General features: G+C 50.1%; 2 long non-coding RNA genes across 5 annotated transcripts in view; one reads left to right on the top strand and one right to left on the bottom strand.

Annotated features, from left to right (window-relative positions):
- The window catches only part of LOC141133413 (uncharacterized), a 1,430,344-nt gene that overhangs the window by 605,484 nt on the left and 806,017 nt on the right, over positions 1-18,843 (top strand). For all 3 annotated transcript variants that reach the window (XR_012243065.1, XR_012243068.1, XR_012243069.1), the window contains exon 4: positions 6,967-7,588. This is a non-coding gene — a long non-coding RNA (uncharacterized lncRNA). The remainder of the gene's footprint in view (positions 1-6,966; positions 7,589-18,843) is intronic.
- Positions 1-18,843, bottom strand: part of LOC141133414 (uncharacterized) — a 439,482-nt gene that overhangs the window by 27,994 nt on the left and 392,645 nt on the right. The gene's annotated exons all lie outside the window — the stretch shown is intronic.

The raw sequence follows: 18,843 nt of genomic DNA on the forward strand, positions 1-18,843 counted from the left end.
CATTGAGGCACAGCACACCGGGGCACAGGACATCAGGGCACAGGGCACATCAGGGCACAGGACATCAGGGCAAAGCACATCAGGGCACGGGGCACATCAGGGCACGTGGCACATCAGGGCACGGGGCACATCAGGCCACATGGCACATCAGGGCACATAGCACATCAGGGCACGGGGCACATAGCACATCGGGGCACATCAGGGCACATGGCACATTATGGGGCACATAGCACATCAGGGCATGGGACACATCAGGGCACATAGCACATCAGGGCACGGGGCACATCAGGCCACATGGTACATCAGGGCACAGGGCACATAGCACATCAGGGCACATGGAACATCAGGGCATGGGGCACATGGCACATCAGGGCTCAGGGCACATAGCACATCAGGGCACGGGGCACATCAGGGCACATGGCACATCAGGGCACATTATGGCACATCTGGGCACATGATGGGGCACATCAGGGCACATAGCACATTAGGGCACATCAGGCTACATGGCACATTAGGGCACATGGCACATTAGAGCACTGGGCACATGGCACATTAGAGCACGGGGCACATTATGTGGCACATCATCAGGGTACATTGTGGGGCACATGGCACATTATGGGATCTATAATGTAAGGAAGATAGGGGGCGCTAGATACCATATTATTCAAGTGCTCTAAATAAATAAATAAATCTCCTGCATTACCAAAAAAATGGAAATGTAAGAAAGCTAGGGGGCGCTAGATACCATACTATTCAAGTGCTTTAAATAAATAAATATCCTGCATTACCAAAAAAATGAAAAACATAATAATGACAAATCATAATTAGATTACACATTGGAGTGCCCACAATAGTGAAACAAATATATAGTGATTGATTGTCCACATAAAAAAGTGTTTTGAAGTGGTTTGAAATGATATCTTTCAATAATATCCCAATCTTGTTGCTGTAAACGAAAGGTTTTCCATCACCAAAGGAAAATAAGAAAAAGGAAAACACCTCGAAGTAGTAGATATCTGCTTACCAGATACCAATGACTCCTTTAGTTAAAAAGAGAGTCACTAGCGCTTGTGCAGGGTTGTGCCTGCTCACATGGATGGCCGGACTGTGGTTGGTATTATAGGCATGGATCGTTCCCGTCAAGCTCATTCAAGATAGGATAAGGATACATAGGAAACAAAAACAGTCTCCATAGCGTAAAACCATTTATTAAAAAAGTAAACAAATTAAAAAGCCAAATGGCCGCTTACATTGGTGGGTGCCTACCCGGCACTGGGGCTGCTTGCATGTCAGGGTGACTTCACAGTCAGAAAAAGCCTTTCATGTCTCCTCCACGCTGGCGTGCGTTCCAGCTTACACAGGGGGGCAGCCAAAGGATCCGGATGTTGTTGGGTGATAGGACATGTGACCACGTGGTCACATGTCCTATCACCCAACAACATCCGGATCCGAACGTTCTTATCTCTCCTCTAATAGTATATACAGTATATCTCTTCTGTCTGTTATTCTCAGAGTGGATTAGATATTTTGCTCCCTAACCATATAGTTGGCTATTTTTATTTACCACTGCATAAAGATTTTTAAGAATAAATTGTCTTTTTTTAAAACTTTACATATTAACTAAATTATACACCACACTTTTTTTTTTAAAGTTATTAACCAATTAATCTAAACAGTAATCGACCAACTAATCGATTATGAAAATAATCATTAGTTGCAGCCCTAGTCAGGTTAATATAACCCAGCACAGTGTTCCCCCTTACATCAGAGTCTGCAGGATTACCCTTACAGTGCAAGGGGAACTTTGATGTAAAGGGGAGTGCTGCCGATCATGATGTAAAGGGGAATGCTGAAGAATTTGATGTAAAGGGGAACTCTTATGTAAGAGGGGGCTCTGGTGACCAGAGATCACCTTATATCAGATTGCACAGCATTCCCCTTTACATCAAAGTCTGCAGAGTTCCAACTTGCATTTAAAACGGAACTCTAATGTGGGGGGGGACCTCTGGTTAGAGATGGCCAGAGACTGTGCGGCCATGATACAAGAGATGGCCAGAGACTGTGCGGCCATGATACAAGGGATGGTCAGAGACTGTGCGGCCATGATACAAGGGATGGTCAGAGACTGTGCGGCCATAATACAAGAGATGGTCAGAGACTGTGCGGCCATGATACAAGGGATGGTCAGAGACTGTGCAGCCATGATACAAGGGATGATCAGAGACTGTGCGGCCATAATACAAGAGATGGTCAGAGACTGTGCGGCCATGATAGAAGAGATGGCCAGAGACTGTGCGGCCATGATACAAGAGATGGTCAGAGACTGTGCGGCCATAATACAAGAGATGGTCAGAGACTGTGCGGCCGTGATACAAGGGATGATCAGAGACTGTGCGGCCGTGATACAAGAGATGGCCAGAGACTGTGCGGCCATAATACAAGAGATGGTCAGAGACTGTGCGGCCATGATAGAAGAGATGGCCAGAGACTGTGCGGCCATGATACAAGAGATGGTCAGAGACTGTGCGGCCATAATACAAGAGATGGTCAGAGACTGTGCGGCCGTGATACAAGGGATGATCAGAGACTGTGCGGCCGTGATACAAGAGATGGCCAGAGACTGTGCGGCCATGATACAAGAGATGGTCAGAGACTGTGCGGCCATGATACAAGGGATGGTCAGAGACTGTGCGGCCGTGATACAAGAGATGGCCAGAGACTGTGCGGCCATGATACAAGAGATGGTCAGAGACTGTGCGGCCATGATACAAGAGATGGTCAAAGACTGTGCGACCATGATACAAGGGAGGGTCAGAGACTGTGCGGCCATGATACAAGGGATGGTCAGAGACTGTGCGGCCATGATACAAGGGATGATACAAGAGATGGTCAGAGACTGTGCAGCCAGGATACAAGAGTTGGTCAGAGACTGTGCGGCCATGATACAAGGGATGGTCAGAGACTGTGCGGCCATGATACAAGAGATGGCCAGAGACTGTGCGGACATGATACAAGGGATGGTCAGAGACTGTGCGGCCATCATACAAGAGATGGTCAGAGACTGTGCGGACATGATACAAGGGATGGTCAGAGACTGTGTGGACATGATACAAGGGACGGTCAGAGACTGTGCGGACATGATACAAGGGATGGTCAGAGACTGTGCGGCCATCAAAGAGATGGTCAGAGACTGTGCGGACATGATACAAGGGATGGTCAGAGACTGTGTGGACATGATACAAGGGATGCCATGCAAAACAGTGTCGGCTTTGGTAGAAGTCTAGGACGGCGTTAGAGCCCGACATTGGCTGCAGCTGATGAGATGTTCTCAGTGTGAGGGGGGGTGGGGGGTTTCAGCTGGTTGGAACCTCCATTGCTTTACCCCAGTGTGTGCCAGCCTCCTCACCCTGCCCGCCTGGAGACACCCAGGGCCATCTTTAATATTGACTGGACCCTGGACAAACATTTTCCTGGCTCCCCCCCTACCAATTTCGCTCTCCACCCCAATATCCCAAAAAACAAACACGCACATAGACTTATCCAAAAAAACCTTTAATAATGTAAGCATAAAGATCTGGTTCACACTCACTGATTGCGCCAGGCTCACTGATTGGTTGCTAGAGGTTACTGTACAATATTACCACTCAATGATTGGTTGCTAAAGGTTACTGCACATCATTACCTCTCACTGGGTGGCAGGGCAGTATTGTGGTGTGTGATGCAACGGTTGGGGTACACTTGGTTGGATGGCAGCATTGGGGTGAGAGGCTGAGATCATATCTCCCCCTATAATAATAGGGGTAGGATGGGGATGTTGATGACAATGGGTGTGGTGGTAGGAAGCTGGCAGTGGGGTACAGGGGGGATGGAGATAAAGAAGATGATGGGGTATGGTGGTTGGATGCTAGTAGTGGGGTACAGGGGGCTGATGGGTATGTTGATGAAAGGGGTCAGAGTGGTAGGATGTCAGAGGCGGGGTATGGGGACAATGATAGTGGATGGCATGATAGGAACCTGGCAGTGGAGTACAGGGGGATGAAGATGATGGGGTGGGGTGGTAGGAAGCTGGCAGCGGGGTTCGGGGGGGGGGGTGAAGATGACACAGGGTGGGGTGGTAGGATGCTGGCAGTGGAGTACAGGGGGATGAAGATGACAGGGGTGGGGTGGTAGGAAGCTGGCAGAGGGGAACAGGGGAATGAAGATGACAGTGGTGGGGTGGTAGGAAGCTGGCAGAGGGGAACAGGGGAATGAAGATGACAGTGGTGGGGTGGTAGGAAGCTGGCAGAGGGGAACAGGGGAATGAAGATGACAGTGGTGGGGTGGTAGGAAGCTGGCAGAGGGAAACAGGGGGATAAAGATGACAGGGGTGGAGTGGTAGTAAGCTAGCAGAGGGGTGTAAGCTGGCAGAGGGGTGCAGGGGGGATGATGATGACAGGGGTGGTAGGAAGCTGGTACAGGGGGATGAAGATGGTGGGGTGGTAGGAAGCTGGCAGTAGAGTACAGGGGGGGGGATAGGAAGCTGGCAGAGGAGTACAGGGGGGAAGATGACAGGGGTGGGGTGGTAGGAAGCTGGCAGAGGAGTGCAGGGGGATGAGGATGACGGGGTGGTAGGAAGCTGGCAGAGGGGTACAGGGGGATGAATATGACGGGATGGGGTGGTAGGAAGCTGGCAGAGGGGTACAGGGGTATGAGGATGGTGGGGTGGTAGGAAGCTGGCAGAGGAGTGCAGGGGGATGAAGATGATGGATGGGGTGGTAGGAAGCTGGCAGAGCGGTATAGGGAATCTGGTAAAGGGGTATGAAGATGACAGGGGGCGGGGTGGTAGGAAGCTGGTAGTGGAGTACAGGGGGGATGAAGATTACAGGGTGGGGTGGTAGGAAGCTAGCAGAGGGGAACAGGGGGATGAAGATGACACGGGATGGGGAGGTAGAAAGCTGGCAGAGGGATACAGAGAGATTAAGATGACAGGGGTGGGGTGGTAGGAAGCTGGTGGCAGAGGGGTACCGGGGGATGAAGATGACAGGGGTGGGGTGGTAGGAAGCTGGTGGCAGAGGGGTATCGGGGGATGAAGATGACAGGGGTGGGGTGGTAGGAAGCTGGTGGCAGAGGGGTACCGGGGGATGAAGATGACAGGGGTGGGGTGGTAGGAAGCTGGTGGCAGAGGGGTACCGGGGGATGAAGATGACAGGGGTGGGGTGGTAGGAAGCTGGTACAGGGGGGATGAAGATGGTGGGGTGGTAGGAAGCTGGCAGTAGAGTACGGGGGGGGGGGGAATAGGAAGCTGGCAGAGGAGTACAGGGGGGAAGATGACAGGGGTGGGGTGGTAGGAAGCTGGTACAGGGGGGATGAAGATGGTGGGGTGGTAGGAAGCTGGCAGTAGAGTACAGGTGGGGTGGTAGGAAGCTGGCAGAGGAGTGCAGGGGGATGAAGATGATGGATGGGGTGGTAGGAAGAGCGGTATAGGGAATCTGGTAAAGGGGGATGAAGATGACAGGGGGTGGGGTGGTAGGAAGCTGGCAGTGGACTACAGGGGGGATGAAGATGGCGGGTGGGAGGAAGCTGGCAGAGGGGTGCAGGGGGGGGAAGATGACAGGGGGATGATGATGATGACGGGGTGGGATGGTGGCAGAGGGGTACAGGGGGATGAAGATGATGGATGGGGTGGTAGGAAGCTGGCAGAGCGGTATAGGGAATCTGGTAAAGGGGTATGAGGATGACAGGGGGTGGGGTGGTAGTAAGCTGGCAGAGGGGTACAGGGGGGATGATGATGACAGGGGGTAGGGTGGTGGGATGCCAGGCACAGGGAGATGATTAGGATAATAATGACAGGGGGTCAGTGGATGGCCTCATATGCCGGGTGGGATACATATCATCAGGGCTGGGTGTGGGGGGGTTGTCAGTATTGATTTTTGGGGCGCCCTCCTCGGTCTGGGGGTGAAGTCTTGCTGTACCTTGAGGCTCCCTGATGATCTCCTCTCTGACAAGTCCTCCTCTGCAGACGGTCCATCCTGCAGAGCGGATCGGAGAGGTATTATTATTATTATCTGAGCTCCCAGCTCTGCACATGGCAGGAGATGAGAGCAGAGCCCGGCAGAAGGGGAGGAGTTGGGGGAGGGGAGAACACGGAGCCGTCCACTGACCCTGAGAGCTCGGACGGTGCAGTGCTGAGTAGTCAGTCTGATACCGGAGGGGGAAAACTATAAAAACGCCGGTGCTGGGGACACCGACCGGGGACATTCCCTCCATGTCAGGGATAGTAAGCAGCCGGCGAGGCCTTAAGCGACCGTCTAATTAGAGAGCCGCCTCTGGTGACAACCCGAGCTCGGTGTCCTCCTGAGTCCGCTCTCCTCACACGGAACCGGAAGATAGTGGCTGCCATCACTTACACACGTGGCTGCCATCACTTACACACGTGACTTACACACGTGGCTGCCATCCCTTACCCACGTGATCGCCTTCCCTGCCCCACCGTCTCCATGGAGACCCAGCTCTGGAACCGTTATTTCTGCCAGACAGCCTCGATGACGTCACAGCGCAGCAAAGCCTATAAATAGCAGAGCAGGGCAGTAGCCGTTAGTCGTGTTCTGTGCGTCGAGGGAGGAAGTACCGTTTCTGCTCTCTCCTCCTTGTCCATGTTCTATTCTCATCTGATTCTAATCTGTTATGAACCAAACCCCATCCGGACTGTATATCACCATTTCTGATAACTAATGGAGTTTATTCATTTTAAATAATAGAAATAGAAAGCTCCAGATTTGGGTATATGTGGGGACAAGACATCGCCTTGGCTGCACTATGTATGTATATATCCTAAATTAACTTCTCAGTTTAAACCAAGCAATTCCATTGCAGGGGCATTATAACAAAAACAAACTCCATGCAGATCTTCTATCAATCTGTTTAATGGAGTGATGTCATTGAAAAGATGGGACTTTAATGGTGCTTTTTTTATGGGTCTTTTCACAGGTACTGTTTTAATATCCCAAGTGGGTTAAAAACACTTACAGGATGGAGGAATAGAACAGGCACATCATGGAAGTTGTAAAAAACAGCATTGGAAGGGGTCACAGCGGAGGGAAGTCTTCAGAATGATGGATGTGTGACTCACTGGATCTATCACAGTCCGCAGCAGGATGAGACGCTGGAACGCTGTTGGAGCCGGCGTCATCAGCGCGGAGAGGAGAAGGACCCAGAAGTGATGTCAAATGCTGAGAGACTCTGTAACCAGCCTGGACCGCAGAGCGGAGGATGTGAGGTCATAAGAAAGGGACGCGTTTCGGAACTCTGGACGGTTCCTTTGTCAACCTCTGAATGCAGCTTATGAGTTGCCATGCCGCCTGCCACCAGATGCAGTTTGACACTTGTCAACAGATGCAGCTTGTCAATTGCCACGTCCCCTGCCACTAGATGCAGCTTTTCAACAGAAGCAGATTGTCACGTTCAACAGATGCAGCTTATGAGTTGCCATGTCGCCTGCCACCAGATGCAGTTTGACACTCGTCGACAATTATTCATTTTGAATAAGAGAAATAGAAAGCTCCAGATTTGGGTATATGAAGGGGACAAGACATCGCCTTGGCTGCACTATGTATGTATCTATCCTAAATTAACTTTTCAGTTTAAACCAAGCAAATCCATTGCAGGGGCATTATAACAAAAACAAACTCCATGCAGATCTTCTATCAATCTGTTTAATGGAGTGATGTCATTGAAAAGATGGGACTTTAATGGTGCTTTTTTATGGGTCTTTTCACAGGTAATTTGTCGGGGCGATGGATGGTGTTGGCAATTCCATTATCACTGCACCATAGTTGATATAGTGTCAGAATGATTGAAGCGCATTATTTCTATTCATTGTCAACCTCTGGTTTGTCAACCTCTGGATGCAGCTTATGAGTTGCCATGTCGTCTGCCACCAGATGCAGTTTGACACTCATCAACAGATGCAGCTTGTCAATTGCCACGTCACCTGCCACCAGATGCAGCTTGTCAACAGAAGCAGATTGTCACTTTCAACAGATTCTTAGATTGTAAGCTCTATGAGCAGGGACCTCTGATTCCTACTGTAATAAAATGTATTGTATTTGTACTGTCTACCCTCAAGTTGTAAAGCGCTATGTAAACTGTTGGCACTATATAAATCCTGTATAATAATAATAATAACAAATTCAGCTTATGAGTTGCCACGTCACCTGCCACCAGATGCAGCTTGTTAACAGAAGCAGATTGTCACTTTCAACAGAATCTTAGATTGTAAGCTCTAAGGAGCAGGGACCTTTGATTCCTACTGTATTAAAATGTATTTTATTTGTACTGTCTACCCTCAAGTTGTAAAGCGCTACGTAAACTGTTGGCACTATATAAATGCTGTATAATAATAATAATAACAAATGCAGCTTATGAGTTGCCACGTCACCTGCCACCAGATGCAGCTTGTCAACAGAAGCAGCTTGTCACTTGTCAACAGATGCAGCTTGGTGGAGGAGTACGAAGCACCCTCAGTTCCTCAATACTTTGGGGTGGAGGGGTAGGAGGGCATCCTCAGTGCCTTGATACTTTAACGTGGAGAGGTAGGAGGGCATTCTCAGTTCCTTAATACCTTGGAGTGGAGAGTTAGGAGGGCATCCTCAGTTCCTCAATACTTTGGGGTTGAGGGGTAGGACGGCTTCCATAGTTCCGTATTATTTGGGATGGATAGGTAGGAGGACATCCTCAGTTCCTTAATACCTTGGGGTAGAGAGTTAGGAGGGCTTCCTCAATGCCTCAATACTTTGGGGTAGGAGGGCACCCTCAGTTTCTCAATACTTTGGGGTAGAGGGGTAGGAGGGCATCCTCAGTGCCTTGATACTTTAACGTGGAGAGGTAGGAGGGCATTCTCAGTTCCTTAATACCTTGGAGTGGAGAGTTAGGAGGGCATCCTCAGTTCCTCAATACTTTGGGGTAGGAGGGCACCCTCAGTTTCTCAATACTTTGGGGTAGAGGGGTAGGAGGGCATCCTCAGTGCCTTGATACTTTAACATGGAGAGTTATGAGGGCATTCTCAGTTCCTTAATACCTTGGAGTGGAGAGTTAGGAGGGCATCCTCAGTTCCTCAATACTTTGGGGTTGAGGGGTAGGACGGCTTCCATAGTGCCGTATTATTTGGGGTGGATAGGTAGGAGGACCTCCTCAGTTCCTTAATACCTTGGGGTAGAGAGTTAGGAGGGCTTCCTCAATGCCTCAATACTTTGGGGTAGGAGGGCACCCTCAGTTTCTCAATACTTTGGGGTAGAGGGGTAGGAGGACATCCTCAGTGCCTTGATACTTTAACGTGGAGAGGTAGGAGGGCATTCTCAGTTCCTTAATACCTTGGAGTGGAGAGTTAGGAGGGCATCCTCAGTTCCTCAATACTTTGGGGTAGGAGGGCACCCTCAGTTTCTCAATACTTTGGGGTAGAGGGGTAGGAGGGCATCCTCAGTGCCTTGATACTTTAACGTGGAGGGGTAGGAGGGCATTCTCAGTTCCTTAATACCTTGGAGTGGAGAGTTAGGAGGGCATCCTCAGTTCCTCAATACTTTGGGGTTGAGGGGTAGGACGGCTTCCATAGTGCCGTATTATTTGGGGTGGATAGGTAGGAGGACATCCTCAGTTCCTTAATGCCTAGGGGTAGAGAGTTAGGAGGGCTTCCTCAGTGACTCAATACTTTGGGGTAGGAGGGCACCCTCAGTTTCTCAATACTTTGGGGTAGAGGGGTAGGAGGGCATCCTCAGTGCCTTGATACTTTAACGTGGAGAGGTAGGAGGGCATTCTCAGTTCCTTAATACCTTGGAGTGGAGAGTTAGGAGGACATCCTCAGTTCCTCAATACTTTGGGGTTGAGGGGTAGGACGGCTTCCATAGTGCCGTATTATTTGGGGTGGATAGGTAGGAGGACATCCTCAGTTTCTTAATACCTTGGAGTGGAGAGTTAGGAGGGCATCCTCAGTTCCTCAATACTTTGGGGTAGGAGGGCACCCTCAGTTTCTCAATACTTTGGGGTAGAGGGGTAGGAGGGCATCCTCAGTGCCTTGATACTTTAACGTGGAGAGGTAGGAGGGCATTCTCAGTTCCTTAATACCTTGGAGTGGAGAGTTAGGAGGGCATCCTCAGTTCCTAAATACTTTGGGGTTGAGGGGTAGGACGGCTTCCATAGTGCCGTATTATTTGGGATGGATAGGTAGGAGGACATCCTCAGTTCCTTAATACCTTGGGGTAGAGAGTTAGGAGGGCTTCCTCAGTGCCTCAATACTTTGGGGTAGGATGGCACCCTCAGTTTCTCAATACTTTGGGGTAGAGGGGTAGGAGGGCATCCTCAGTGCCTTGATACTTTAACATGGAGAGGTAGGAGGGCATTCTCAGTTCCTTAATACCTTGGAGTGGAGAGTTAGGAGGGCATCCTCAGTTCCTAAATACTTTGGGGTTGAGGGGTAGGACGGCTTCCATAGTGCCGTATTTTTTGGGAAGGATAGGTAGGAGGACATCCTCAGTTCCTTAATACCTTGGGGTAGAGAGTTAGGAGGGCTTCCTCAGTGCCTCAATACTTTGGGGTAGGATGGCACCCTCAGTTTCTCAATACTTTGGGGTAGAGGGGTAGGAGGGCATCCTCAGTGCCTTCATACTTTAACATGGAGAGGTAGGAGGGCATTCTCAGTTCCTTAATACCTTGGAGTGGAGAGTTAGGAGGGCATCCTCAGTTCCTCAATACTTTGGGGTTGAGGGGTAGGACGGCTTCCATAGTTCCGTATTATTTGGGATGGATAGGTAGGAGGACATCCTCAGTTCCTTAATACCTTGGGGTAGAGAGTTAGGAGGGCTTCCTCAATGCCTCAATACTTTGGGGTAGGAGGGCACCCTCAGTTTCTCAATACTTTGGGGTAGAGGGGTAGGAGGGCATCCTCAGTGCCTTGATACTTTAACGTGGAGAGGTAGGAGGGCATTCTCAGTTCCTTAATACCTTGGAGTGGAGAGTTAGGAGGGCATCCTCAGTTCCTCAATACTTTGGGGTAGGAGGGCACCCTCAGTTTCTCAATACTTTGGGGTAGAGGGGTAGGAGGGCATCCTCAGTGCCTTGATACTTTAACATGGAGAGTTATGAGGGCATTCTCAGTTCCTTAATACCTTGGAGTGGAGAGTTAGGAGGGCATCCTCAGTTCCTCAATACTTTGGGGTTGAGGGGTAGGACGGCTTCCATAGTGCCGTATTATTTGGGGTGGATAGGTAGGAGGACCTCCTCAGTTCCTTAATACCTTGGGGTAGAGAGTTAGGAGGGCTTCCTCAATGCCTCAATACTTTGGGGTAGGAGGGCACCCTCAGTTTCTCAATACTTTGGGGTAGAGGGGTAGGAGGACATCCTCAGTGCCTTGATACTTTAACGTGGAGAGGTAGGAGGGCATTCTCAGTTCCTTAATACCTTGGAGTGGAGAGTTAGGAGGGCATCCTCAGTTCCTCAATACTTTGGGGTAGGAGGGCACCCTCAGTTTCTCAATACTTTGGGGTAGAGGGGTAGGAGGGCATCCTCAGTGCCTTGATACTTTAACGTGGAGGGGTAGGAGGGCATTCTCAGTTCCTTAATACCTTGGAGTGGAGAGTTAGGAGGGCATCCTCAGTTCCTCAATACTTTGGGGTTGAGGGGTAGGACGGCTTCCATAGTGCCGTATTATTTGGGGTGGATAGGTAGGAGGACATCCTCAGTTCCTTAATGCCTAGGGGTAGAGAGTTAGGAGGGCTTCCTCAGTGACTCAATACTTTGGGGTAGGAGGGCACCCTCAGTTTCTCAATACTTTGGGGTAGAGGGGTAGGAGGGCATCCTCAGTGCCTTGATACTTTAACGTGGAGAGGTAGGAGGGCATTCTCAGTTCCTTAATACCTTGGAGTGGAGAGTTAGGAGGACATCCTCAGTTCCTCAATACTTTGGGGTTGAGGGGTAGGACGGCTTCCATAGTGCCGTATTATTTGGGGTGGATAGGTAGGAGGACATCCTCAGTTTCTTAATACCTTGGAGTGGAGAGTTAGGAGGGCATCCTCAGTTCCTCAATACTTTGGGGTAGGAGGGCACCCTCAGTTTCTCAATACTTTGGGGTAGAGGGGTAGGAGGGCATCCTCAGTGCCTTGATACTTTAACGTGGAGAGGTAGGAGGGCATTCTCAGTTCCTTAATACCTTGGAGTGGAGAGTTAGGAGGGCATCCTCAGTTCCTCAATACTTTGGGGTAGGAGGGCACCCTCAGTTTCTCAATACTTTGGGGTAGAGGGGTAGGAGGGCATCCTCAGTGCCTTGATACTTTAACGTGGAGAGGTAGGAGGGCATTCTCAGTTCCTTAATACCTTGGAGTGGAGAGTTAGGAGGGCATCCTCAGTTCCTAAATACTTTGGGGTTGAGGGGTAGGACGGCTTCCATAGTGCCGTATTATTTGGGATGGATAGGTAGGAGGACATCCTCAGTTCCTTAATACCTTGGGGTAGAGAGTTAGGAGGGCTTCCTCAGTGCCTCAATACTTTGGGGTAGGATGGCACCCTCAGTTTCTCAATACTTTGGGGTAGAGGGGTAGGAGGGCATCCTCAGTGCCTTGATACTTTAACATGGAGAGGTAGGAGGGCATTCTCAGTTCCTTAATACCTTGGAGTGGAGAGTTAGGAGGGCATCCTCAGTTCCTAAATACTTTGGGGTTGAGGGGTAGGACGGCTTCCATAGTGCCGTATTATTTGGGAAGGATAGGTAGGAGGACATCCTCAGTTCCTTAATACCTTGGGGTAGAGAGTTAGGAGGGCTTCCTCAGTGCCTCAATACTTTGGGGTAGGATGGCACCCTCAGTTTCTCAATACTTTGGGGTAGAGGGGTAGGAGGGCATCCTCAGTGCCTTCATACTTTAACATGGAGAGGTAGGAGGGCATTCTCAGTTCCTTAATACCTTGGAGTGGAGAGTTAGGAGGGCATCCTCAGTTTCTCAATACTTTGGGGTTGAGGGGTAGGACGGCTTCCATAGTGCCGTATTATTTGGGGTGGATAGGTAGGAGGACATCCTCAGTTCCTTAATACCTTGGGGTAGAGAGTTAGGAGGGCTTCCTCAGTGCCTCAATACTTTGGGGTAGGAGGGCACCCTCAGTTTCTCAATACTTTGGGGTAGAGGGGTAGGAGCGCATCCTCAGTGCCTTGATACTTTAACGTGGAGAGGTAGGAGGGCATTCTCAGTTCCTTAATACCTTGGAGTGGAGAGTTAGGAGGGCATCCTCAGTTCCTCAATACTTTGGGGTAGGAGGGCACCCTCAGTTTCTCAATACTTTGGGGTAGAGGGGTAGGAGGGCATCCTCAGTGCCTTGATACTTTAACGTGGAGAGGTAGGAGGGCATTCTCAGTTCCTTAATACCTTGGAGTGGAGAGTTAGGAGGGCATCCTCAGTTCCTCAATACTTTGGGGTTGAGGGGTAGGACGGCTTCCATAGTGCCGTATTATTTGGGATGGATAGGTAGGAGGACATCCTCAGTTCCTTAATACCTTGGGGTAGAGAGTTAGGAGGGCTTCCTCAGTGCCTCAATACTTTGGGGTAGGAGGGCACCCTCAGTTTCTCAATACTTTGGGGTAGAGGGGTAGGAGGGCATCCTCAGTGCCTTGATACTTTAACGTGGAGAGGTAGGAGGGCATTCTCAGTTCCTTAATACCTTGGAGTGGAGAGTTAGGAGGGCATCTTGAGTTCCTCAATACTTTGGGGTTGAGGGGTAGGACGGCTTCCATAGGGCCGTATTATTTGGGGTGGATAGGTAGGAGGACATGCTCAGTTCCTTAATACCTTGGGGTAGAGAGTTAGGAGGGCTTCCCAAATGCCTCAATACTTTGGGGTAGGAGGGCACCCTCAGTTTCTCAATACTTTGGGGTAGAGGGGTAGGAGGGCATCCTCAGTGCCTTGATACTTTAACGTGGAGAGGTAGGAGGGCATTCTCAGTTCCTTAATACCTTGGAGTGGAGAGTTAGGAGGGCATCCTCAGTTTCTCAATACTTTGGGGTTGAGGGGTAGGACGGCTTCCATAGTGCCGTATTATTTGGGATGGATAGGTAGGAGGACATCCTCAGTTCCTTAATACCTTGGGGTAGAGAGTTAGGAGGGCTTCCTCAGTGCCTCAATACTTTGGGGTAGGAGGGCACCCTCAGTTTCTCAATACTTTGGGGTAGAGGGGTAGGAGGGCATCCTCAGTGCCTTGATACTTTAACGTGGAGAGGTAGGAGGGCATTCTCAGTTCCTTAATACCTTGGGGTAGAGAGTTAGGAGGGCTTCCTCAGTGCCTCAATACTTTGGGGTAGGAGGGCACCCTCAGTTTCTCAATACTTTGGGGTAGAGGGGTAGGAGGACATCCTCAGTGCCTTGATACTTTAACGTGGAGAGGTAGGAGGGCATTCTCAGTTCCTTAATACCTTGGAGTGGAGAGTTAGGAGGGCATCCTCAGTTCCTCAATACTTTGGGGTTGAGGGGTAGGACGGCTTCCATAGTGCCTTATTATTTGGGGTGGATAGGTAGGAGGACATCCTCAGTTTCTTAATACCTTGGAGTGGAGAGTTAGGAGGGCATCCTCAGTTCCTCAATACTTTGGGGTAGGAGGGCACCCTCAGTTTCTCAATACTTTGGGGTAGAGGGGTAGGAGGGCATCCTCAGTGCCTTGATACTTTAACGTGGAGAGGTAGGAGGGCATTCACAGTTCCTTAATACCTTGGAGTGGAGAGTTAGGAGGGCATCCTCAGTTCCTCAATACTTTGGGGTAGGAGGGCACCCTCAGTTTCTCAATACTTTGGGGTAGAGGGGTAGGAGGGCATCCTCAGTGCCTTGATACTTTAACGTGGAGAGGTAGGAGGGCATTCTCAGTTCCTTAATACCTTGGAGTGGAGAGTTAGGAGGGCATCCTCAGTTCCTAAATACTTTGGGGTTGAGGGGTAGGACGGCTTCCATAGTGCCGTATTATTTGGGATGGATAGGTAGGAGGACATCCTCAGTTCCTTAATACCTTGGGGTAGAGAGTTAGGAGGGCTTCCTCAGTGCCTCAATACTTTGGGGTAGGATGGCACCCTCAGTTTCTCAATACTTTGGGGTAGAGGGGTAGGAGGGCATCCTCAGTGCCTTGATACTTTAACATGGAGAGGTAGGAGGGCATTCTCAGTTCCTTAATACCTTGGAGTGGAGAGTTAGGAGGGCATCCTCAGTTCCTAAATACTTTGGGGTTGAGGGGTAGGACGGCTTCCATAGTGCCGTATTATTTGGGAAGGATAGGTAGGAGGACATCCTCAGTTCCTTAATACCTTGGGGTAGAGAGTTAGGAGGGCTTCCTCAGTGCCTCAATACTTTGGGGTAGGATGGCACCCTCAGTTTCTCAATACTTTGGGGTAGAGGGGTAGGAGGGCATCCTCAGTGCCTTGATACTTTAACATGGAGAGGTAGGAGGGCATTCTCAGTTCCTTAATACCTTGGAGTGGAGAGTTAGGAGGGCATCCTCAGTTTCTCAATACTTTGGGGTTGAGGGGTAGGACGGCTTCCATAGTGCCGTATTATTTGGGGTGGATAGGTAGGAGGACATCCTCAGTTCCTTAATACCTTGGGGTAGAGAGTTAGGAGGGCTTCCTCAGTGCCTCAATACTTTGGGGTAGGAGGGCACCCTCAGTTTCTCAATACTTTGGGGTAGAGGGGTAGGAGGGCATCCTCAGTGCCTTGATTCTTTAACGTGGAGAGGTAGGAGGGCATTCTCAGTTCCTTAATACCTTGGAGTGGAGAGTTAGGAGGGCAACCTCAGTTCCTCAATACTTTGGGGTAGGAGGGCACCCTCAGTTTCTCAATACTTTGGGGTAGAGGGGTAGGAGGGCATCCTCAGTGCCTTGATACTTTAACGTGGAGAGGTAGGAGGGCATTCTCAGTTCCATAATACCTTGGAGTGGAGAGTTAGGAGGGCATCCTCAGTTCCTCAATACTTTGGGGTTGAGGGGTAGGACGGCTTACATAGTGCCGTATTATTTGGATTGGATAGGTAGGAGGACATCCTCAGTTCCTTAATACCTTGGGGTAGAGAGTTAGGAGGGCTTCCTCAGTGCCTCAATACTTTGGGGTAGGAGGGCACCCTCAGTTTCTCAATACTTTGGGGTAGAGGGGTAGGAGCGCATCCTCAGTGCCTTGATACTTTAACGTGGAGAGGTAGGAGGGCATTCTCAGTTCCTTAATACCTTGGAGTGGAGAGTTAGGAGGGCATCCTCAGTTCCTCAATACTTTGGGGTTGAGGGGTAGGACGGCTTCCATAGTGCCGTATTATTTGGGATGGATAGGTAGGAGGACATCCTCAGTTCCTTAATACCTTGGGGTAGAGAGTTAGGAGGGCTTCCTCAGTGCCTCAATACTTTGGGGTAGGAGGGCACCCTCAGTTTCTCAATACTTTGGGGTAGAGGGGTAGGAGGGCATCCTCAGTGCCTTGATACTTTAACGTGGAGAGGTAGGAGGGCATTCTCAGTTCCTTAATACCTTGGAGTGGAGAGTTAGGAGGGCATCCTCAGTTCCTCAATACTTTGGGGTAGGAGGGCACCCTCAGTTTCTCAATACTTTGGGGTAGAGGGGTAGGAGGGCATCCTCAGTGCCTTGATACTTTAACGTGGAGAGGTAGGAGGGCATTCTCAGTTCCTTAATACCTTGGAGTGGAGAGTTAGGAGGGCATCCTCAGTTCCTCAATACTTTGGGGTTGAGGGGTAGGACGGCTTCCATAGTGCCGTATTATTTGGGATGGATAGGTAGGAGGACATCCTCAGTTCCTTAATACCTTGGGGTAGAGAGTTAGGAGGGCTTCCTCAGTGCCTCAATACTTTGGGGTAGTAGGGCACCCTCAGTTTCTCAATACTTTGGGGTAGAGGGGTAGGAGGGCATCCTCAGTGCCTTGATACTTTAACGTGGAGAGGTAGGAGGGCATTCTCAGTTCCTTAATACCTTGGAGTGGAGAGTTAGGAGGGCATCCTCAGTTCCTCAATACTTTGGGGTAGGAGGGCACCCTCAGTTTCTCAATACTTTGGGGTAGAGGGGTAGGAGGGCATCCTCAGTGCCTTGATACTTTAACGTGGAGAGGTAGGAGGGCATTCTCAGTTCCTTAATACCTTGGAGTGGAGAGTTAGGAGGGCATCCTCAGTTCCTCAATACTTTGGGGTTGAGGGGTAGGACGGCTTCCATAGTGCCGTATTATTTGGGATGGATAGGTAGGAGGACATCCTCAGTTCCTTAATACCTTGGGGTAGAGAGTTAGGAGGGCTTCCTCAGTGCCTCAATTCTTTGGGGTAGGATGGCACCCTCAGTTTCTCAATACTTTGGGGTAGAGGGGTAGGAGGGCATCCTCAGTGCCTTGATACTTTAACATGGAGAGGTAGGAGGGCATTCTCAGTTCCTTAATACCTTGGAGTGGAGAGTTAGGAGGGCATCCTCAGTTCCTCAATACTTTGGGGTTGAGGGGTAGGACGGCTTCCATAGTGCCGTATTATTTGGGGTGGATAGGTAGGAGGACATCCTCAGTTCCTTAATACCTTGGGGTAGAGAGTTAGGAGGGCTTCCTCAGTGCCTCAATACTTTGGGGTAGGAGGGCACCCTCAGTTTCTCAATACTTTGGGGTAGAGGGGTAGGAGGACATCCTCAGTGCCTTGATACTTTAACGTGGAGAGGTAGGAGGGCATTCTCAGTTCCTTAATACCTTGGAGTGGAGAGTTAGGAGGGCATCCTCAGTTCCTCAATACTTTGGGGTAGGAGGGCACCCTCAGTTTCTCAATACTTTGGGGTAGAGGGGTAGGAGGGCATCCTCAGTGCCTTGATACTTTAACGTGGAGAGGTAGGAGGGCATTCTCAGTTCCTTAATACCTTGGAGTGGAGAGTTAGGAGGGCATCCTCAGTTCCCCAATACTTTGGGGTTGAGGGGTAGGACGGATTCCATAGTGCCGTATTATTTGAGATGGATAGGTAGGAGGACATCCTCAGTTCCTTAATACCTTGGGGTAGAGAGTTAGGAGGGCTTCCTCAGTGCCTCAATACTTTGGGGTAGGAGGGCACCCTCAGTTTCTCAATACTTTGGGGTAGAGGGGTAGGAGGGCATCCTCAGTGCCTTGATACTTTAACGTGGAGAGGTAGGAGGGCATTCTCAGTTCCTTAATACCTTGGAGTGGAGAGTTAGGAGGGCATCCTCAGTTCCTCAATACTTTGGGGTTGAGGGGTAGGACGGCTTCCATTGTGCCGTATTATTTGGGGTGGATAGGTAGGAGGACATCCTCAGTTCCTTAATACCTTGGGGTAGAGAGTTAGGAGGGCTTCCTCAGTGCCTCAATACTTTGTGGTAGGAGGGCACCCTCAGTTTCTCAATACTTTGGGGTAGAGGGGTAGGAGGGCATCCTCAGTGCCTTGATACTTTAACGTGGAGAGGTAGGAGGGCATTCTCAGTTCCTTAATACCTTGGAGTGGAGAGTTAGGAGGGCATCCTCAGTTCCTCAATACTTTGGGGTAGGAGGGAACCCTCAGTTTCTCAATACTTTGGGGTAGAGGGGTAGGAGGGCATCCTCAGTGCCTTGATACTTTAACGTGGAGAGGTAGGAGGGCATTCTCAGTTCCTTAATACCTTGGAGTGGAGAGTTAGGAGGACATCCTCAGTTCCTCAATACTTTGGGGTTGAGGGGTAGGACGGCTTCCATAGTGCCGTATTATTTGGGGTGGATAGGTAGGAGGACATCCTCAGTTCCTTAATACCTTGGAGTGGAGAGTTAGGAGGGCATCCTCAGTTCCTCAATACTTTGGGGTAGGAGGGCACCCTCAGTTTCTCAATACTTTGGGGTAGAGGGGTAGGAGG

The sequence above is a fragment of the Aquarana catesbeiana genome, linkage group LG03 (assembly GCF_042186555.1).
Source record: "Aquarana catesbeiana isolate 2022-GZ linkage group LG03, ASM4218655v1, whole genome shotgun sequence".
Classification (NCBI taxonomy): domain Eukaryota; kingdom Metazoa; phylum Chordata; class Amphibia; order Anura; family Ranidae; genus Aquarana; species Aquarana catesbeiana.